Here is a 23,886-nt window from a genome sequence, read left to right as displayed (position 1 = left end):
TATTTCTGGCAGGGCTTCTGACCAATGAGTGAGGGGCAGAGGTGGGTCTTCAGAAGCTTGCTGTCATTTCAGTCCATCCCTCATTTGTTCACCAAAGGATTTCCCAGAAATGCCTTATTTAGCAATATTTTAGAAAAAATACATGTGTGGTGGACACTTTGTTTTTTCTGTCCACCCTGGCCATCGGACCTTACTTATTCTATGTTAATTAATGTTGACTTATGTTTATTTTTTTATTGTGTCTTCTATTTTTCTATTCATTTTGTTAAGCACTTTGAGCTACATTTTTTTTTATGAATATGTGCTATATAAATAAATGTTGATTGATTGATTGATTGATTGATTGACTTGTGAGTCTATGACTGGATGTCTGACAGTGGATTATCTGAGACAAGTAATGAGTTTTTTTGTGGGTGTTTGCATATTTTTTGCTGGTGTTCAGCATTTGTCCCCTTTGACTCCTCTTGTATTATTAATTTGCTTACCATCATTCTTGATAAAAACATGAGATTAATATTTTTTTGCTCCCACCTATTAACACAGGGTAATATATAAAAAAAGATCATTTTTGGATGCAGTATTCAAAAAGCAACATCCATCCATCCATTATCCTATGGAGGAATATTTCAGACAAAATTAAATCTATACTAATAAAAGGCAAAGCACTCACTGACTCACTCACTCACTCACTCACTGACTCACTGACTGACTGACTCATCACTAATTCTCCAACTTCCCGTGTAGGTAGAAGGCTGAAATTTGGCAGGCTCATTCCTTACAGGTTACTTACAAAAGTTGGGCAGGTTTCATTTCGAAATTCTACCGGTAATGGTCATAACTGGAACCTATTTTTTCGTCCATATACTGTAATAGACTTCTGCTCGATGCCCGTGGGAGGCGGAGTTACGCCTCCCACGTAATTTAGTGCCTGCCCATATAAAGCCGTCCGTCAGCGGCAATCCAATAGAAACACTGCCGCTAAATATTCACGGGTGAAGGACTGTGCTTATGCAGAGGAAGATGAGATGGTCAGGGTGGTGTTTGACACAAACTCAGCGAAACTGCGAGAGAAACGTTTAAGTGCCGGGTCTTAGCTAACATTAAATACAGCCGTGGGGTGGAAAAAGTCAATGTCCTGCTAAAGGAAGACAGTGTAAAAAAAGACCTGTCCATGCAGTGTGTCAAGTCTCAGATAAAGAGGAAGACGAGCTGTTTATTGATGCAGTAAGAAACGAATCGATGAATGAAACCTGTTATCTTTACAACGATTGACAAACACGGAATGTAACTTGAACATAACACATCCTTTATTCGCGATCAATGACTGTTTTGGTAAAGCCATACTCAGTGTATTCATTAGATGAACGGTAAAAAGTAAGAGCGAGGGAGGGTCACTTATTGAGGCACGCAGGCAAAACCACAATAGCACACGGGCTCGATGTACTGTAGTGCGCGTCAACTCGATCTAAATTGCGATCACATTTGAAAAAATATATCTTTTCAAGTTCTATTTAGTCCATATGTGTCAAACTCAAGGCCCACAGGCCACATCCGGCCCAGCATGTAATTAAATCCAGTCCGCGAGATCATTTTATATACTATTGTTATTAATGGCCCGGGGAGATGAAGCGCTGGTAACACAATAAACTACACATCCCATAATGCAGCGCTTCAGCTGCCTTGCCGAACACTTACCGCATTAATCAAGTCTAGCTTATGATGCTGCAAGTTATTGGAAAGCTAGCCCACACGATGCCAAAGAGAAAAGTTGATTCTGAACATAGAGCCTTTAAAAACCGATGGGAGGCTGAGTATATGTTTACTGACATTGCCGGTAAACCTGTGTGTCTCATTTGTGGAGCTAATGTGGCTGTAATTACAGAATTTAATCTAAGACGGCACTATGAGACAAAACATCAAGATAACCTGAAAGACCTGAATGCAATGCACAAGATACAGAAAGCAGAAGAGTTAAAGAAGAATCTGACACTTCAGCAGGCGTTTTACCGTGCAAAATCACAAAGTGATTTCAAGTGAAGCTACTTTTATGGGAGACACAAATGCACCAGTGCAACTTGCCCCACTTTCCCTGTTGCCAAGTAATGTTGAACCAAGTCGGCACTACGGTGTTCCCAAATCGCACTTTGTTGATAAACTGAGCGCACTGCGCACTGAGTTTGCACGGCGCTTTGGTGACTTTGAAGAACAAAAAAAGAATTTTGAGTTGTTTTGCAACCCATTTGCCGTCGATGTGGAAACTGCACCTGTGCAGATTCAGATGGAGGTGATTGAGCTGCAGTGTAATGGCACACTGAAGGCAAAGTACGATACTGCACGGCCCGCACAGTTTATTCACTCCATTCCCGCACAAATGCTCCAGCTCCGTCTACATGCGGCTCGAACCTTGTGCATGTTTGGTAGCACATATCTGTGTGAGAAGCTCTTCTCAGTGATGAAGACTAACAAAACAGCACACAGGAGTCGCCTCACTGATGAGCACCTGCAGTCCATCCTGAGAATCTCCACAACACAGAACCTCACAGCAAACAGAAACGAACCTGTGGCCAAAAAAAGATGCCAGGCGTCCAGCTCTAAAATGACATATGAGCAAAGACAACTGAATGATTTGATTTGTTATTGCTGAAAGAACACATTTTATTTATATTTCCAGGTTTTGTTATGCACCATGTTCATATTTGAATTTGTATAATTTTGACAGGATATATTTTTATGGAGAGCAAAATATTATAAGTTATTTAAGGTTTGAGTTGATTTATTCCAGAATAATATTCCTGTCTGTTTTTATTCATATTTATGTTCAAAAAAGTTAAGTTTTAAAAGTTTTAAAGTTTTAAAAGTTTAGCTTTAGTGTGTTAAATAAATGCTTATCCTGTTCGGCCCGCGACCTAAAGTGTGTTTTGGATTTTGGCCCCTGTGCAATTGAGTTTGACACCTCTGATTTAGTCGACACAAATATCTTTGGCTGGAATGTAAGGCGAATTTACTCTTTACATTTGTATGGTGAAGAAAAATGTATGCAATGATGCCTACATTTAACTTCCATTCCTACCAAAGATATTTCTGTCGACTAAATAAAATTCCTTCTATTTAAAATTTAAATAGAACTTGAACAGATATGATAGTTCATAATATCCACGCAGACTTGCACGTAAGAGCGGGAGTCATCTGTTTTTACAAGCAGCGTATTGCACTGATACGAAATAGCCTGCCCATTTAATTATTTAGGAAAGGATAAATAAATTAAAATTTTGTACAAATAATGTTTTTCATTTTTCTTCCTTCATGGATTCTGGCACCCCCAGCAACAGTTGCTCGCACCCCAAAGACTGTATATGTATATATATATATATATATACAGTGGTGTGAAAACTATTTGCCCCTTCCTGATTTCTTATTCTTTTGCATGTTTGTCACACAAAATGTTTCTGATCATCAAACACATTTAACCATTAGTCAAATATAACACAAGTAAACACAAAATGCAGTTTTTAAATGATGGTTTTTATTATTTAGGGAGAAAAAATCCAAACCTACATGGCCCTGTGTGAAAAAGTAATTGCCCCTTGTTAAAAATCACCTAACTGTGGTGTATCACACCTGAGTTCAATTTCCGTAGCCACCCCAGGCCTGATTACTGCCACACCTGTTTCAATCAAGAAATCACTTAAATAGGAGCTGCCTGACACAGAGAAGTAGACCAAAAGCACCTCAAAAGCTAGACATCATGCCAAGATCCAAAGAAATTCAGGAACAAATGAGAACAGAAGTAATTGAGATCTATCAGTCTGGTAAAGGTTATAAAGCCATTTCTAAAGCTTTGGGACTCCAGCGAACCACAGTGAGAGCCATTATCCACAAATGGCAAAAACATGGAACAGTGGTGAACCTTCCCAGGAGTGGCCAGCCGACCAAAATTACCCCAAGAGCACAGAGACGACTCATCCGAGAGGTCACAAAAGACCCAAGGACAACGTCTAAAGAACTGCAGGCCTCACTTGCCTCAATTAAGGTCAGTGTTCATGACTCCACCATAAGAAAGAGACTGGGCAAAACCGGCCTGCATGGCAGATTTCCAAGACGCAAACCACTGTTAAGCAAAAAGAACATTAGGGCTCGTCTCAATTTTGCTAAGAAACATCTCAATGATTGCCAAGACTTTTGGGAAAATACCTTGTGGACTGATGAGACAAAAGTTGAACTTTTGGAAGGCAAATGTCCCGTTACATCTGGCGTAAAAGGAACACAGCATTTCAGAAAAAGAACATCATACCAACAGTAAAATATGGTGGTGGTAGTGTGATGGTCTGGGGTTGTTTTGCTGCTTCAGGACCTGGAAGGCTTGCTGTGATAGATGGAACCATGAATTCTACTGTCTACCAAAAATCCTGAAGGAGAATGTCCGCCATCTGTTCGTCAACTCAAGCTGAAGCGATCTTGGGTGCTGCAACAGGACAATGACCCAAAACACACCAGCAAATCCACCTCTGAATGGCTGAAGAAAAACAAAATGAAGACTTTGGAGTGGCCTAGTCAAAGTCCTGACCTGAATCCAATTGAGATGCTATGGCATGACCTTAAAAAGGCGGTTCATGCTAGAAAACCCTCAAATAAAGCTGAATTACAACAATTCTGCAAAGATGAGTGGGCCAAAATTCCTCCAGAGCTGTAAAAGACTCATTGCAAGTTATCACAAACGCTTGATTGCAGTTATTGCTGCTAAGGGTGGCCCAACCAGTTATTAGGTTCAGGGGCAATTACTTTTCACACAGGGCCATGTAGGTTTGGATTTTTTCTCCCTAAATAATAAAACCATCATTTAAAACTGCATTTTGTGTTTACTTGTGTTATATTTGACTAATGGTTAAATGTGTTTGATGATCAGAAACATTTTGTGTGACAAACATGCAAAAGAATCAGGAAGGGGCAAATAGTTTTTCACACCACTGTATATATATATATATATATATATATATATATATGTGTGTGTGTGTGTGTGTGTGTGTATGTGTTTATATGTAGATATGTATGTATATATGTGGATGTATGTGTTGTCACAGATGTACGGGGACACTGCCCGGCCGGGACACCTGGACAGTCCCCAACTAGGACAATACTTCTCCTCGGCCACGAGAGGGCAGCCGTCCGGGTCTATTTGGGGGCCACAAAGATGGAGCTGGGATGCCCGTGAGAGGACGTGGCCACCGCCAGGGGGCGCCCAGACAGTTGGAGAATCCTGGATGGCAGCACTTCCGCCACACCAGGGAGTGCTGCCGGAAATAATTCCAAGAAGACTCGGAGTGCTTCCAGGTGCTTTCCTGACACTTCCGCCACACCAGGAAGTGACGTCAAGGAGAGCACCTGGGGCCAGAGTTGGGAGGAAGGAGACGAAGCTTGTGAGGAGGAGGAAGGAGGTCGAGAGAGAAAGAGAAAGAAAGAAAGAAGAAGAAGAAGAAGAAAGGAAAGAGAGTTGCTGAGAGAAGGCATTGTGGTTGCAGTGGAAAAAATAAATAAACAAGAGTGTTTTGGACATCCTGGTGTCGGTCTGTCTGTGTCTGGGGGTACGGTTTCCATAGTGTGTATATGTATGTATGTATGTATATATATATATATATATATATATATATATATATATATATGTATGTATGTATATATATATGTGTGTGTGTATATATGTATGGATATGTATATATATATATGTTTATATGTGTGTGTATATATATATATATATATGTGTATATATATGACAGCAACACTCATCATTCACAACAGTGAGAAAACAATTACATTGACAATAATGTTATGTTATTTTCAAAATGTTTCCTTTTCTTTTTCATTGCTTCTTTAACACACTACTTCTCCGCTGCGAAGCGCGGGTATTTTGCTAGTAAATAAATAAATGCGTAAATAAATAAAAGTACTGTGAAATGTGAGCATAAATAAATAAATGGTGTCATGAAATGAGAGCATAAATAAATAAATGTGAAATCTCACGAAATATGTTTTTTGTTGCTTATTTATTTATTTAATTTTGTCCGTAATATTCCTGCAAACCGTCATGAAATACGACTTGAAATAAACCTGTCACTTTCACTCGTCAAAGTTGAGAGGGTGGGCTCTAACACACCCTCAAGTTACTGATTGGTGAATCGATAGCACAAGAATTAATTCGAAAAATGCTTACTACTGCCGATGAAATGGATTCTGCTGAAGATATTACGTATTTCAGAGAGTGAATTGAAGATTTATCGGAAGAAATTACAATGTTGGCGGCCCTTTTAGACTCCGATGTAGATGAAACTATTTTTGAAATTATCAAAGAACAGGTGGAACGGACTCTACTACACTCCAGTCCAGGTGACACAGTTCCCTGCTCTGGACGTCCATCCTTTGACATTCCAGCAGAGTCAATAGAATACTCTACAGTTTTGATCAGTGGCAAATTTGTTTGAAAAACTAGCTACGAATGTGCACCTGACTTTATACAGTTCAAAATATTAGTTGGAGTTGCTCTGGGCATTCCATGTCAAAGTACCTAAACTAATACAGCCGTTGCAGCTTACCGTATATCAAACTGGCTCATTCGCCTTGTGATCATCTTCTCCAAATACACCATATAGATCTGCAATCTGTTGTACTTTTAAACCGCATAACAGAAGGTGTTCTATTGACTCAGCTGGAATGTCAAAGGATGGACGTCCAGAGCAGGGTACTGCATCACCTGAACTGGAGTGTAGTCGAGTCCGTTCCACCTGTTCTTCGATAATTTCAAAAATAGTTTAATCTACATCGGAGTCTAAAAGGGCCGCCAACATTGTAATTTCTTCTGATAAATCTTCATTTGTCTCTCTGAAATATGTAATATCTTCGGCAGAATCCATTTTGTCGGCAGTAGTAAGCATTTTTCTAATCAATTATTGTGCATTCACCAATCAGTAACTAGAGGGCGTGTTAGAGCCCACCCTCTCAACTTTGACGAGTGAAAGTGACAGTTTTATTTCAAGCCGTATTTCGTGACGGTTTGCAGGAATGTTATGGACAAAATGAAATAAATAAATAAGCAACAAAAAACATATTTCGTGACACATTTATTTATTTATGCTCTCATTTCATGATACATTTATTTATTTATGTTCACATTTCACAATACTTTTATTTATTTGCACATTTATTTATTTATTTAATTTTGTCCGAAATAGTCCTCCATATTATCCAACCAGCTATATCCTAACTACAGGGTTACAGGGGTCTGCCGGAGCCAATCCCAGCCAGCATAGTGCGAAAGGCAGGTAACAAACCCCGGGCAGTAAGCCAGCCCACCGCAGGGCACACACACACACACACACACACACCAAGCACATGCTAGGGACGATTTAGGATCGCCAATGCACCTAACCTGCATGTCTTTGGACTGTGGGAGGAAACCCACACAGACACGGGGGGGACCAGCAAACTCCATGCAGGGAGGACCCGAGATGCGAACCCAGGTCTCCTTACTGCAAGGCAGCCATGCTACCCACTGTGCCACCCTCAAAAAGCAACACTTTAGCTAAATTATGCCCTCTGGAAAAATTAGACAGATTTGTGTGTTTTTTCATTTTGTTTTTTGAATTTTATTTTTATAGAAGTTTTTCATAAGCAGCAACACTTTCCAGGCAATATTTTTTTCAAACATGTTTCTGTTAACTCTTGATTGTCTGTCTTTTTTTTAATTTTCACACATAATTTCCTCTAACAGAGTTTTTTTTTTTTCACCATTTGAAGGTATAAACTCGCAGAACCTCCAAACATGAAATCCCATTTGAGCATTTTACAGCATATGGAAATCTAAATTTGACCTATCTAAACATAACATTTTTACTAGAGAAAATCAGAATTACAGATATTTTTTATTCTTTATTTTGGTTTACAACCAATGAACATTCCAGAATTCTCAAAATTCCCTACAGGTATCAATGACAAAAAGAATTCACTTGTGTTATCAGTAAGCCAATAGCCGTGCCGTGCCATGTTCCCCCATCTCAGGTCAGGCCATGGCCTGTTCTGGCAACTTTGGGTGCAAGGCAGGAAAAAGTCCAGAACTGTCCGCCGGTTCATTACCAGGCCAATCAAATACTCATTTAGAACTGTCAGTTAACATGGCACGAGTGCCATTGGGATACGTACCCAGAGGAGCATGATGGGAGAAAAGGCAAAGTCCACACCAACGATGACTGATTGCTGCATTTGTGCCCAGGATGCTGATCCATCAGGTAGCAGCGCCCTATTCAATTGTAAATACCTCAAATTTGAACTCTAACTTGTCAACATTACCTTTAAAATATCAAAATGAAGTCATCACAACTCAGAATAAGACGGTAAATGTCAAAACAGCATGGCATGTCTTTCTTCCTGCTATTGGGCCCTCTCGGCTGGTATTACTACAGAAAACTCTGACGAGGTTGTAGTTCTCCACCTATTTGTGTTCAGCTCATTCTAGTTTAACTGCTGTACTTTTCAAAACAAATGAGCTTACAGTTGCTTCAGCTGCTTCCCTCTTCTGTGGGCTTCTTAACAGCTCGCTTGGTTTTTGATGTAGTGAACCTTTCCCTGCATTCTCATCTCTTTGTGGATTTGGATGTGTAGCCTGATTTAAGTGCCACCAATCTGATCACTGCTTGTGATACCCAACAAGGTTCCTTGAGATGTTCGAGAGCACAGTCTGAAAATGACAAGAGTTCTAGTCAGGTTTATGAGAGCTTGGCAGTATTTCTTAACACGTTCTCTGTAGGATTTGACCAAGTAGTAAATGGATGAGCCTTTCTCTTCATATTTTTAGGAATCTCCCAGAGTCCACTAAGAGGTTAAGTATAACTGTGGAAATCAACTTGTGGTGGTGAACCCTCGTTGTGGTGGAGTCCATCTGAAGATGCAATCTCAGTCTTGTCCAGATGGATAAATAAGTAGAAGTTTCTTTGTCCCCAGGGGAAAATTTGGCTTTTTACAGAAACTCTTTAAATAAATAAATAAACACACACACTTTGGTCTGAACATGCACTAAAACTTTTGACTTGGCAGTCATGCTCCCAGTGAGGTATTATGCAGATGCATTATTGTTGGTATAAAAGCCCCCATAGCATTTCTTGACACAGTTCTGCTGAATAATACATTGGTCGGCAGTCCTTGTTGGTGTGTCAGAGAGAGGATGTGCAGCATTGTTCATAATGACACTCAGTTTCGTTTTAATGCTCTCCTTCACTACTACCTCCAGGGGGTCCAGAGTGCGTCCCATAACTGATCCTGCCCTTTTATTAGCTTGCTGATTCGGTGGGCCTCTCCTAAAGTGATGTTTGAGCCCAGCACACTACAGTGTAGAAAATCATACTGACCCTCACAGAATTATGGAAGATCTGAGTGATATCACTTCCCACATTAAAGGAGCACAGTCTGCTAAGGAAAAAGAGTCTGCTCTGCCCTTTCTTATACGGTTCTTCTGTGTTCCAAGACCAGTCAACCCTGACAATGATGGGGACCCCTCAAGTACTTGTAGGAGTGGACCACCTCTACATCCACTGCTTGTATAGTGACCAGCTATAAAGTGCGGTTAAAGTCATTAACCATTTCCTTGGTTTTGCTGATGTTTAGTTGCAGACAATTCACTTTGCACAAAGAAACGAACACTTCCTCCTGACTCCGTTACTCTGTTTCTCATCCCCTTTATCAATACACCCCGTAAGTGCAGAATCATCAGAGAATTTCTGCAAGTGACCTGATGTCATATTTATAGTCTGAGGCGTACAGAGGGAAGAGAAAAGGAGACGGGACTGTTCCTTGTGGTGCTCCAGTGTTGCTCACACGCACATCAGAAGCGCAGTCCTTGAGTCTCACAAACTTTGACAGACAATCCATATTCCAGGGCACCAGGGTTATTCAAAAGCATCTGATTACGATGAAAAATGTTTTAGTCAGTAAGTAAGTTTCATATAAAGATGCAGTCTAAACCAGTTTGTAAAGGGACCTGACAAATACTCAATACACGACACCCATGCAACAACACACATCCCATGTCGCTGTCCTGCTGTCTCATTCTTCCCAGACCCTTTGTAGCATGTCATTGTCAATGTTTGACAGTCCCTGTGTGCATCTTCATTTCCTGAAATGCCAAAATCTAGAAAGACATTAAGCGTACTTTCAGCAATTTGGTGCCTACTACATGTTCAGGTGAAACCGAGGACTACATTTCTGAAGGTGCTCCATTGTTTTTGAATCCCACTAGCTTACTGGACAGGTTTTCTTTCTTTGTGATGTGTGTGTGAAGACTGTGGGGGTAAGAGGCAAGTTACCCTTGGTGGCTGAAACCATCCGTCCAAAAGGTACCTTTGACATGGATAAAACCTTCAATGAGCGGAGTGGTGGCTGTGAGGCTAGGGATCTGCGCTGGCAATCAGAAGGTTGCTGGTTTGAATCCCTAAATTCCAAAAGGGACTCTGCTCTTTAGGACACTTGAGCAAGGCCCTTAACCTGCAATTGCTGAGTGCTTTGAGTAGTAGAAAAAGCGCCATATTAATGCAAAGAATTATAATTATTATAAAGAATTAATGATCACATTTTTGTTCTTTTCTTAAACCTGTCTTCTTCGGTTTAGAAATTCCTTAATTAGAAATCTGAAGTGGTTTCTTAAGCTTAGGATCTCGAAGATCTGTCACATTCACTTCTCTCAAACAGAAATTACAATTGCAATGCATTATGGTCAAACTATTCAGAGTGGTGGCTGTGAGGCTAGGGATCTGCGCTGGTATCCTGAAGGTTGCCGGTTCAAATCCTCATCACTGCCAAAAGAGATCTTACTCTGCTGGGCCCTTGAGTAAGGCCCTTAACCTTCAGTTGCTCCAGGGGCGCTGTACAATGGCTGACCCTGCGCTCTGATCCCAAGGGGTATGTGAAAACTAACAAATTCCTAATATGAGAAATTGTATAAGGTGAAATAAAGAACAAGAAAAAAAAAAACTAGTCTATACAGTTAATTTAAAATAAAGTGGCAAGGAAGCCCAATTGTTAAATAACCTGAACCAAATTTACAATATGTTTAGATGTGAGAAGGTGAATTTTAAAACCTGCTCTAACCTCTCTTATTGTGCAGAACTTATTGGTGGCCATATCTCCTTAAAATCCCAAGAACAAATAATGTTGGAAACAGAACCCTTAACTACTGAATGTGGCACCAAACTGTGGAATGAGCCATCAATCACAGTGCCACCAGCATGGTGTAATTTAATATTTGAATTACAATATGTATTTAGAAAAAAAAAGAATACTTTAGGGGGTTGGTGGCAGAATTGGCTGACTGGAAGGCCACAGTATGTGCGGCTACGGGGCTGTATGTCTGACACTGCGCTGAGTAGCACTGGTGCTCCACAAGGGAAAGTTCTCTCACCATTCCTTTTCACCTTATACACCACAGATTTTAGCTACAACACAGAGGGCTGCCATCTGCAGAAATTCTCTGATGACAATAATAGTAAGTATCGTGCATGGTGACGAGACAGAATATAGGAAAGTAGTGGACGGCTTTGTTGACTGGTGTGAGCTGAATCAGCTGCAGATCAATGCCAGTAAGACTAAAGAACTGGTGGTGGACTTAAGAAGATCACAATTTCCAGTTACTTCCCTGTCTAGTAAGGGGGTCTGCAAGTACTCATGGGTGTATATGAACAACAAGTTAGATTGGTCTAAGAATATACTGGCCATATATAAGAAGGGCCAAAGGCTGTATTCCCTACAAAGACTCAGATTCTTTAGGGTCTGCAACACTTCTATGAATGTGTGGTAGCTGGTGACATTTTTTCCACTGTGTGGAGGGCAGCATGCAGTTGGCAGACATTAAGAGGCTAAACAAACTAATTCAAAAGGCTGACTCTGTGGTAAGAGAGAAACTGCACAGCTTAGAAAACGGTGGCAGATCGGAGAATGTTGTGAAGACATCGGTCTGTTACTGAAACTGCTCATCGCCCACTTCATAGTGTTATGGTTGGACAGTCAGTAGACTGACTAGGATCAAGTGCTCCACTGAACATCACTGTCAGACTCTGTAACTCCTCTTCCGCTCACTCATCCACACAGTAGGCTGTTCCATCTTTCCTTAATGGATCTACCGGAACATTTTTTCAGCTACTTAGATGTGCAATAACTCGCCTGTTGCTTCTCATGTGAACAACTTTTAACTTTACTTTTTGTTTTCAAAATGTGCAATATTTCACCTATATGTGAAATACTTCCTGCTCAGTGTGTTATTCTGTTTTGTAAACTAGGGATTTGGTAACAGACTGAGATGTATAGTATCTATTATATTTAATTCACTATGTCCCTGTAGAGCATAGTGAATAAGGATTAAATGTTGTTTATTGTGATATTCATATTATTTTACTTTATATGCTTATTTGTTATATTTGGTCTTTGTGTTACTTGTGCCTTTGTCCATCTGTACAGTTGTACCATAAGTAATTTTGTTTGGGATTAATAAAGTTTTCTGATTCTGATTAAGTGCTGCTCTGGCTATGTAATTTGCATTGATCTGGTTGTAAGTGATTAGAGTGTGAAGCTGCTACATTGATCCTCAATCTGGAGCATCAGCAGCATTGATTTAGTTGGACAGGCAGAATTTAAGAACCTTCGGAAGGAGTGTTTTGTCGTGGGTATGATGTTAAACTACATCTGCCCTGCAAACAGTCCTCCAACGTTTGGGGCATCTGTTAGTGAAGAAAGATCCAGACTTTGCTGACGATGCTGTGATCTTCGCGGAGTCAATGGAGGCTCTGATCGGGGCCCTCGAGAGAGTGAGCAAGGAGTCTGAGTGTCTGGGCTTACAAGTGCCCTGGATAAAAACCAAGATCCAGGCCTTTAATGACCTCATGGGCACAGCCATCAGCAGTGCTTCTGTTTGCGGAGAGAGTGTTGACCTTGTTGAGAGGTTTACTTACCTTGGCAGTGACATTCATGTCTCTGGTGACGCTTCCTATGAAGTCAGTAGACGGATTGGGAGAGCATGGGGGGTCATGAGGTCGCTGGAAAGAAGTGTGTGGCGCTCCCGATATCTATGCAAAAGGACGAAGTCTTTAGAGTCCTGGTGCTTCCTGTCTTGCTATATGGTTACCAGACATGGATGCTGTGACCTGAGGCGAATAGATTGGATTACTTCAGTATTGTGTCTCTTCAGAGAATCTTTGGGTACCGCTGGTCTGACTTTGTGTTGAACAAGTGGTTGCTTTTGGAGTCCCAAATGAGGCACGTTACCTGCATTGTGAAGGAGTGTCAGTTATGGCACTATGGCCATGTGGTGTGATTCCCCTAAGGATGATCCAGCTCGCAGGATCCTCACTGTTGAGGACTTGAGCAGCTGAACCAGGCCAAGGGGACACCCATGTAACAACTGGCTGTGGCAGGTAGATGGTCATTCCTTGGGTTTGAAACTGGACCACGTGTCTTCCTTGGGCAGGGGTGTCCAAACTACGGCTCGTGGTCCATTTTTAATTGGCCCGCAGCAATTTCTAAAAATACAATGAAATATGGCACCCACACAAAACTTGCTCTTAACTGTATTGTACTTCTTAGGTTTAACACAAGACGGAGCTACTGTCTTGATCAAGGCAGCGTCTTCACATGGCACAATGGCAGAACTAAAGAAATGCACAATAGTAAGCGAGTGCAGAAAATTTCAGACACAGTGGGGAAAATGAATATTTCTTCCTGGAAGTCAAGGGCAAGTGTGTCTATTTGATTTGCAATGAAACTATTCCAGTGATGAAAGAGTATAATGTGCGTTGACACTACGAAATCAAACATCCGACCTACGTGTCCTATACACTGGTGCCGAGTGAGAACAGAAAGTTAAGCAAATGGCAGCTAGTCTGCGATTTTTTTTCCGTGCTAACAAAGCACAAGAGAATGCCACATTAGCCAGTTAAGAGGTAGCGCCCTTTCTCAGGTGGTGACTTCATAAAACAGTGCCTCACTAAACTCGCAGGAATAATGTGGCCTGAGAAAATGCAGGAATTCAACAACGTTTGCTTGTCCAGAAACGCAGAATTGAAGATTTGTCAGCTAACTAACTTACAGTGCATCCGGAAAGTATTCACAGCGCATCACTTTTTCCACATTTTGTTATGTTACAGCCTTATTCCAAAATGGATTAAATTCATTTTTTTCCTCAGAATTCTATACACAACACCCCATAATGAAAACATCAAAAAAGTTTACTTGAGATTTTTACAAATTTATTAACAATAAAAAAATGAGAAAGCACATGTACATAAGTATTCACAGCCTTTGCCATGAAGCTCCAAATTGAGCTCAGGTGCATCCTGTTTCCCCTGATCATCCTTGAGATGTTTCTGCAGCTTAATTGGAGTCCACCTGTGGTAAATTCAATTGATTGGACATGATTTGGAAAGGTACACACCTGTCTATATAAGGTCCCACAGTTGACAGTTCATGTCAGAGCACAAACCAAGCATCAAGTCAAAGGAATTGTCTGTAGACCTCTGTGACAGGATTGTCTCGAATCACAAATCTGGGGAAGGTTACAGAAAAATTTCTGCTGCTTTGAAGGTCCCAATGAGCACAGTGTCCTCCATCATCTGTAAGTGGAAGAAGTTCAAAACCAGCAGGACTCTTCGTAGAGCTGGCCGGCCATCTAAACTGAACAATCGGGGAAGAAGGGCCTTAGTCAGGGAGGTGACCAAGAACCCGATGGTCACTCTGTCAGGGCTCCAGAGGTCCTCTGTGGAGAGAGGAGAATCTTCCAGAAGGACAACCATCTCTGCAGCAATCCACCAATCAGGCCTGTATGGTAGAGTGGCCCCACTCCTTAGTAAAAGACACATGGCAGCCCGCCTGGAGTTTGCCAAAAGGCACCTGAAAGACTCTCAGACCACGAGAAAGAAAATTCTCTGGTCTGATGAGACAAAGATTGAACTCTTTGGTGTGAATGCCAGGCGTCACGTTTGGAGGAAACCAGGCACTGCTCATCACCAGGCCAATACCATCTGTACAGTGAAGCATGGTGGTGGCAGCATCATGCTGTGTGGATGTTTTTCAGCGGCAGGAACTGGGAGACTACAGTTTATTTTTGTATAGCCCAAAATCACACAGGAAGTGCCGCAATGGGCTTTAACAGGCCCTGCCTCTTGACAGCCCCCCAGCCTTGACTCTCTGAGAAGACAAGGAAAAACTCCCAAAAAACCTTGTAGGGAAAATGGAAGAAACCTTGGGAAAGGCAGTTCAAAGAGAGACCCCTTTCCAGGTAGGTTGGGCGTGCAGTGGGTGTCAAAAGTAGGGGGTCAATACAATACAATACACAGAACAGAACAAATCCTTAATACAGCATAAAAATAAAAATTTAGAAGTACGGAGCAGAATTTAACAGTAGATTATATCACATAATAAGATTTGGATATTTTTAGAGTCCTGGAGACCTCATCCATCAAGCTGCCTCCCCATTTGGCCATTCCACGGCTGAAACAGTGCTGGCCAGCCAATCCGATGAAAGGACCCCTCTTTCCCATGATTCCTGTGATCCTCCATCAGGGATGACTTTACCATAGGCAGGCAAACAACTTGGCAGGTGGGCGTGGCACCAAGTGCCACATTTGAGTACCGAGAACAGAAACAGAATAGGTGAGGGTTAGTAACAAATTATAACTATCATGTTACTTATGTTTTAGTGCTAATGACTAACAACAGAGATGCAGTCTGTACAGTTAATCAGCAGCTCTAGTCAGGATATGCTAAACTGAAGTAGTGAGTCTTCAGCCGAGATTTAAAGGCTGAGACCGAAGGGCATCTCTTACAGAAGCAGGAAGACCATTCCACAGTTTAGGGGCCCTGTAACTAAAAGCTCGACCTCCCACTGTTATTTTATTAATCCTTGGAATCCTAAGCAGACCGGCATCTTGAGATCTTAATGTGCTCTGGTTTGTAAGTCATGATAAGTTCAGACAAGTAAGCCGGACCTTGGCCATTTAATGCTTTATATGTTAAAAGGAGGATTTTGAAATCTGCCCTGAACTTAACTGGGAGCCAGTGTAAGGATTTAAGAACTGGAGTTATGTGTTCGTATTTTCTTGTTCTTGTAATAATTCTTGCAGCAGCATTTTGGATTAACTGGAGGCTGTATAGAGAACAGTTTGAACAGCCAGTGAACACCGCATTGCAGTAGTCAATCCTACTAGAGATAAATGCATGAATTAATTTCTCAGAATCCTGTTTATTTAGAAAGTGCCTTAATTTCCTAACATTTTTAAGATGGAAGAAATATGTTTTGGACAACTTTGTAATATGTGCTTTAAATGACATGCTAGAATCAAAGATAACTCCTAGATTGCGGGCTGATTCAGTAAAATTAATTGGGATTCCAACTGAGTTAAATGATGACAAAATATTGCTGTGATCAGCGTCATTCCCTCCAACAATTAACATCTCTGTTTTATCTGTATTTAAAGACAAGTAGTTCTCATTCATCCACTCCTTTAATTCACTAATACAACTAATTAAAGACAACATAAAGAAACTTCATTTGATTTAAATGAAAGGTATAACTGGGTGTCATCTGCATACGAGTGAAAATTAACATTATGTTTCCTAATGAGAGATCCCAGTGGAAGCATGTAAAGTGAAAACAGTAAAGGTCCCAGTACTGAGCCCTGCGGGACACCATATTGAACTTCTGTGTATAATGATGGAGTACTGTCAGCACATTTCTGTACATATTGGACTCGATTTGATAAATAAGAACTAAACCAGACTAGTCAAGATAAAGGGAAATATGACTGCAGCAATGTACAGAGACATCCTGGATGAAAACCTGCTCCAGAGCTCTTGACCTCAGACTGGGGTGACAGTTCATCTTTCAGCAGGACAACGAGCCTAAGCACACAGCCAAGATATCAAAGGAGTGACAACTCTGTGAATGTCCTTGAGTGGCCCAGCCAGAGCCCAGACTTGAATCCGATTGAACATCTCTGGAGAGATCTTAAAATGGCTGTGTACCGACGCTTCCAATCCAACCTGATGGAGCTTGAGAGGTGCTGCAAAGAGGAATGGGCGAAACTGGCCAAGGATAGGTGTGCCAAGCTTGTGGCATCAAATTCAAAAAGACTTGAGGCTGTAATTGCTGCCAAAGGTGCATCGACAAAGTATTGAGCAAAGGCAGTGAATACTTATGTACATGTGATTTCTCAGTTTTTTTTATTTTTAATAAATTTGCAAAAACCTCAAGTAAACTTTTTTCACGTTGTCATTATAGGGTGTTGTGTAAAGAATTCTGAGGAAAAAAATGAATTTAATCCATTTTGGAATACGGCTGTAACATAAAATGTGGAGAAAGTGATGCGCTGTGAATACTTTCCGGATGCACTGTAAAACATCAGGTGTCAGATAAAGCTTGTGCTTTTGATTTTTACTCGATTGCATGTGATGAGAGTACTTTGTAATACAATAAATCACTCTTTAATTTAATATTGGTTTTTATCAGTATGCTGCTGCTGGAGTATGTGAATTTCCCATTGGGATTAATAAAGTATCTATCTATCAATCTATCTATCTAAATGAAAACCCATTAATGGAGAGCTGTGATGTTGTTTCTTCTTTAAGCATATTCAATTATGAAGCATAATTTACTGATATTTGATTGATTTTGTTAGCTTAATACACAGGAGGTGAGGCAATATACCTCACCTCTAGTGGGTGACCCAGCCCTTCGTTATATTTCTTTGTATGTGACCCCCAGTGAAAAAGTTTGGGCACCCCTTGCCTAGGGGGTTGTCAACCAGGATCCCAAGCTGTTTTGTTGTGTGGTGTGTGCATGCTCCCCAAACTGACCTGACCTGGAAGGAGGGCAAGTATTACAAGCCATGTTTGTGTTGGCCCACAGCTGGACTGGGAACGAGTTTAACACTCCCTTTAACAATCCCTGAAGCTTATGATTTTTCTCGTTGTCTCTGACCTCCTTAATTTCTTGACCCGTTTTTGGTTTGTAAATGTATAGTTTAGCTACACCCCTACCCCTCATTCAGCCAGATGAAGGCATCGCCCTGCTGAAGCCCAACTATCAGTCGGTACAAAATAAAAGAAATTTGCATATGTGTGTGTGTGTTTTATTTTCAACCAGTTGTCACAGTAGTAACGCTGCTCTGTCTCAGATCTGTGCAGATGGTGCAGTGGATAAGATACCTTTTAGCCGTGGCTTAACAGGTTCAAATCCTGCATCTTCTCTGTATTTAGTGTTTTGAGTAGTGAGTAGCTATTATTATTCTCATATAACAAAAACATACATTTGATGTGAATCTGTAACATCCGGTATAAATTTATGGTAATTGTAAAAGATGTTACTTTTCCTCGCACATGGACATTCAGATCAACTGGTCATCTGAACAATATTTTTTATTAGTTTTATTCTTGGATTCTTGAATAAAAAAAATCATTCAAATGACTTGTTAATGTGACTGTGACTGTGGTGTCTATTTGCTCAACAAGACACCAAAAAGAAATGATTGAGCTGCGCTTGTGTGTCTACTTTTACAAGTATCATAAATTTACGCTGGCTATTACAGACTCAAATCAAATGTATACTTTTATTATATAATAGTAATAATAATAGCAGCTCAATACTCAAAACGTTAAATGTCAGGAGGACCCAGGATCAAACCAACAACCTTTTGATTATAAGGAAGCAGTTCTTACCTCTGCACCAGCCAAGTGGAGGTGTTTCCTTCGTATCAATTGAGAGTTGGGCTTCAGTTTTAACATATTGCCAGTAACATGTAAATGGAGCAGTTTCTATTTTTTTTGGTTATATTCTTGAATAAACGTGTGCTTTTTGTGAAAGTGTTTATTTGAAATTTGGACTTCAGTCTTCACACATTATATACTTCACGTCTGCATTTTGTCATTATTACAGTAAGATGAAAAAGGTTCTGTTTTAGTTATGTTATCAACATTTCTTGCCTCTCATTTCCTGTCATCCTACATTTACACAGATCGTTGTAGACATGGAACACACATGAAATATATTCCAAATAGCGATATATTATTTACCCTACACAATTCCAGGCACCTCACACCCAGATTAACACACTTGAGCTCTGAGAATTTTGCGACTGACTTCAGCTCCATCACGTTGGAATGGGATAGCAGGCTGCTTGCTGTTTGTGCTGAAAACAAAGATGCTGGTGAGGAGGTGTGAAGGAGTTTAAGGATGCCCGGCATTACAAATATTTTTGCAGACTTCAGGGATTCTAGTGGGAATCATTGATACCCCCACTAGTCCAGGAGATGTGTTAAGGACTGTAAAACCAAATCAACATACTAAGACAGAGAGACACCTGGTAGTAAACATATTTAATGTAAGATGAACTGCTTATTATCTACATTGTACTTATATTATTAGTCACCTCATTATTAGTATTTTGCCAGGTCTTTTTAATTTGCTTATATCCTGGACATAAGAACTGGAAACCTTAAATTAATCTATGAATACAAATGGAACTTTTTCTTCTGTTTGTTCTGGTATGCTATCTAATTACTTGGGGTTATAGAAGTCAAAGAAACTGAAAATATTTAACTACAACAGGATTAATCATTTACAGTGGACAGGGCTCTAGAGTGGATTTGAGCCATTCTGTTCAGGGCTACATAGTGAAGTCCCCACTGTCACACAACACTCAAAATCTTTAAATAAGACTCAAGACTAATGCTTTACCACAATATGTATTTGTTAAGAGTTGCTGCTGAGATGTGTTTTATTATGATCTACAACTACTACTACTGTATTCATGTTTAATTATAGAAATTGTGCTTATTTAATTATTCACTTTCTTCCTTCTCTCGGTGGTGGCACTTGGTCTGCCTGGCAGTGGATGCTCATCATTTGTAATCTACGTTATGTTCACATGTCGTGCATCCAAATAAATTTGCCATATTTTGCCCACAGAATGATTTTAAGACAAACAAAATTTAAATCTATCGATTTGTCTGTCTGTGTATTTTAGTATATAGGCAATGTTTCACCATTTACAGTATGTTCCAGGATTATATTTATGCTGCATTTCCGTGTTTCGTATTTTATTTCTAATTGATGTGTAGCATGCTGGGCTCGTAAGTGGGAGTGTGTTTAGCGTGACTCCATTAACCCCATATGCTGAAGCCCCTCTCTTCAGTGTCCTATATATAAATGAGAATGCCCCTCCTTTGCAGGGCACACAGCCACACTCAGTCTCACTAAGCCACAACAGACCATTACGGGGTAACAAAGAAAGGCTGGGAAAGGAGTCCTGGAATCTCTGAAGCAGTACCACTGCTCCTCCATAATTTCCACTTTGGATCACTCCCTAGCATTTTGAAGGTTTTCTTTTCTTTAGTTTTCTTCTGTTGCCATCAGGCAATTGTAAATTACTCATTTCTAGGTGAATTATTCATTTGAGGTTTCAACATGTGACACTGTATGACAAGCCCTCATCTTATTAATCATCTGTTACCCTTTTTTTTAGTGTTTTTGGAGGAATGATAAGTTATAGATTGATTTTGGTATGCATTTATGACATATTATCATATGAAGAAGAAAAATAGAAATTCAAAGATACATGAAACACTGGACTATACGAACTAATGTTCTCTTAAGGCAGAACTATTTTAAATGTTATATTCATAATATAAAAATTGAAACAGCATACATGTAAAAACAGAATAAAACAAAAGCGGGTTTAGTGGATAGAATCAAAAATATAGGTGTGAAAAACAAACAGTTACAAGCATCAGCTTGATGAACACCCCCTCAGTTTTTGAATCAGAACGTAAGTTCCCTCTCAACTCAGACTGTGCGCTCGCCAAACTGAACAAAGCAACAGATGCCAAATTAAAATGCGGAGCGTGAAGACTGGTTCCTTAATAGGGTCTTCTTGAACTATCCACGTACTTTGACTACAACCTTCTCCAGAGTACTTCACAAAGTCTGTTTGGGTGGATGAAGCTCATTGCATCCTTCCCATCTTTTTTTTTAGGTAGCGAATTACAAAATCTTTCTGGCCTCCAGTCTTGTCTTCCAAATTAATTCTGTTTAATACACTGCCAGTCCAAAGTCACTAGTGTATGTTTCAGGGTGTATACTGATGATGCATGGTAATCATTAAAACTTGAGATAAATATATAAAAATAGAACACTGGGGATGCTCAGGGATTCTGGTGCTAATCATTGATACCCCCACTAGTCCAGGAGATGTATTAAGGACTGTAACACCAAATCAACATACTAAGACAGAGAGACACCTGGTAGTAAGTATATTTAATGTGAGATGAACTGCTTATTATATAAGTTGTACTTATGTAACAAATGTGAAAAAGCTGACCTGAAGTTGCCATTAGAAACAAATTGTTCCTGACAACACGGGTAAGACTTGAACCAGGACAGCACTGTATTAGTGATACCAACTCCATTTTCCACGGGATCCAACATTCTCTTATTACTAATGGTGTTGTCACACACGTGCACTTAGGAGACAGTCAACAAGTCCAGAGGTGAGCGATTTATTATCAGACGGGGGGGTTGAATTGTGGCACTGATGCCTCTCTCTCTGCCTTTCTAGAACCAAGGAAGAAAAATAATAATCCTCACACACCATCAATAATTCTCACCATTGAAAATGGCTCCACAACAATATCCTCTTCAACCATGACATCATTTCCGACTCCCGCAGATGACATCACTTCTGGTCCTCCGCTGATGACGTCACTTATGGGCCCATACTGATGATGTCACTTCTAGCCGAGCCTGATGATGCCACTTCGCGTCTCTCGCCGATGACATCACTTCCGTCCAGTCCAAATGATATCACTTCCGATTACAACTATCCATCCATCCATTATCCAACCCACTATATCCTAACAAAAGGGTCACAGGGGTCTGCTGGAGCCAATCCTAGCCAACACAGGGCGCAAGGCAGGAAGCAAATCCCGGGCAGGGCGCCAGCCCACCACAGCCGATTATAACTAACTTCCTGCCTAATCATTTCCTGTAGCCATTTTCTACTGTATAAAAATGAGCATCTCAAATCCATGAAGGTCTTATGTCTGATTTTCTTATCAATTATTGAATCCTAGCAATATACGGGACAATCCCCTAACACATTCTGATTGTTTTGTGGACTTTATTCAGCAGCTACCAATAATCCACTGGTTATTTAATCAAGTGCAGTCTCAGGACTATGTTTTGACCTTAAACCAGATTGAAATTTCTCAAACAAATAATTATTAGATAAATGATCTTGTAGTTGTCTCACAACCACACAAACAAGTAATTTGGACAAAAAATGGCAGGTCTGAGAAGGTCAGAAGTCAAGGGATCTTGTCCAGGCTTTCTAAGTACTGGGGTAATCAGTGCAGCTTTCTCACAAGCAAGAACAGAACCTGTGAGGAGAAACTCATTAATAATTGTAGTTACCTATGGACATAAAATTTACCAGAACTTTACTAGAAATGCACGCATACAAGCAAGAATACAAGATCAAGCTGTAGATGTGGCCATAAGCTCAGCTGTTTATTTCTCCACCACAAGTGAAAAGTCTGGCAGTTGATTAGTTGTCAACATTAGAACATTAGTAAAGGATGATGAAACAGAAGGCTGCACATGGAGCTCTGAATATAAAAATTTTCTTATCCAGTGCTCTGCAGATGCAGACACCTGGTAATCAGCAGGGGAAAGCAATCGTTCAACATCTAAAACCAAAGTTCGGGAATGAGTCTGACCGTTTGGAATTAAACTGGCATAGTGGGCAATCCTAGCCTGTTGTTAATGCCTCACAGGATCCTGATAATGCTGAGTATGAACGAATAAGCCAGTTCTTCTGCTAAGACACTCTGACACCTAACAGCTGTCATGGCACCACACTCTGGTGAGTTCCATAGGGTAGAACATCAAAGTGATACTGTATGTTGTTTCAAAGGAGCCAACTGATCTAAAACAGGATGTGATTAAACTGGTGTACCATATCCTCCAAAGGAATGTAAAAATACAAAACTGAAATTTGGTTATTTAATATATCCAAGAGAGCAACTGGACTGACATTCCTACAGTTTCTAAATGTAGTGATTACAAAGATTAGCAATGTGCATTAGTTGGTGTGGCACCGAAGGTGCACACTAGAACCAAAATACGTTCTTTACAGTGACTAGAGATATTCACATGTTGTGAAATATCAAAACACTGAAGATTTGAAAAATTGCTAAAAATGAACAATTATTTCAATCTATGTGAATATTAAAATCACCCAGTAATATACTAAGATAATCAGAATGCAAGGATGCAATAAACTCAGAGACACGATATTCAAAAGATATTACATGTTGGAGGAATAACCTTGTAAGTTTGTAAACATAGTGATGGAATACTGCAAGCCCTCCACCTCGGACACAATTTCGAGGATTGTGTTCATACATATACCGAGCAGGTAGCCAGGTTCAAAGCTAAATATCAGAGTGCTGCCAGGTTTTGGTCAAACACATGAAATCAATGTTCTGTTCAGTAATAAAGTCATTAATAATCAAGGCCGTATTTTTGAGAGAACGAACGTTCAATAAAGAAGCAAACTTTACAGTCAAAGTCTTAGAATTGAACTTGACTAATGTTACTCACCTAAGGTGGCTCCTGTCTGTCCTTCATGAAATCACACCTAAGTCCCCAGCAAGACACAACATTTCTAGAAAAATGATGGTTCTCAACGTGCTGTTGAGAAATTCTATGGCAATATTTCAGTCACTGAAGTATCCCCAGATGTCGAAATCTCAGCAAATATGCCCGGAATTAAAGAGAAGTTTTTGAAATGTGATCAGATCTGTGTGGGAATA

This window comes from Polypterus senegalus, chromosome 3 (assembly GCF_016835505.1).
Source record: "Polypterus senegalus isolate Bchr_013 chromosome 3, ASM1683550v1, whole genome shotgun sequence".
Lineage (NCBI taxonomy): Eukaryota > Metazoa > Chordata > Cladistia > Polypteriformes > Polypteridae > Polypterus > Polypterus senegalus.
The sequence above is the reverse complement of the archived record's forward strand: the minus strand, read 5'-3'. Positions refer to the sequence as shown.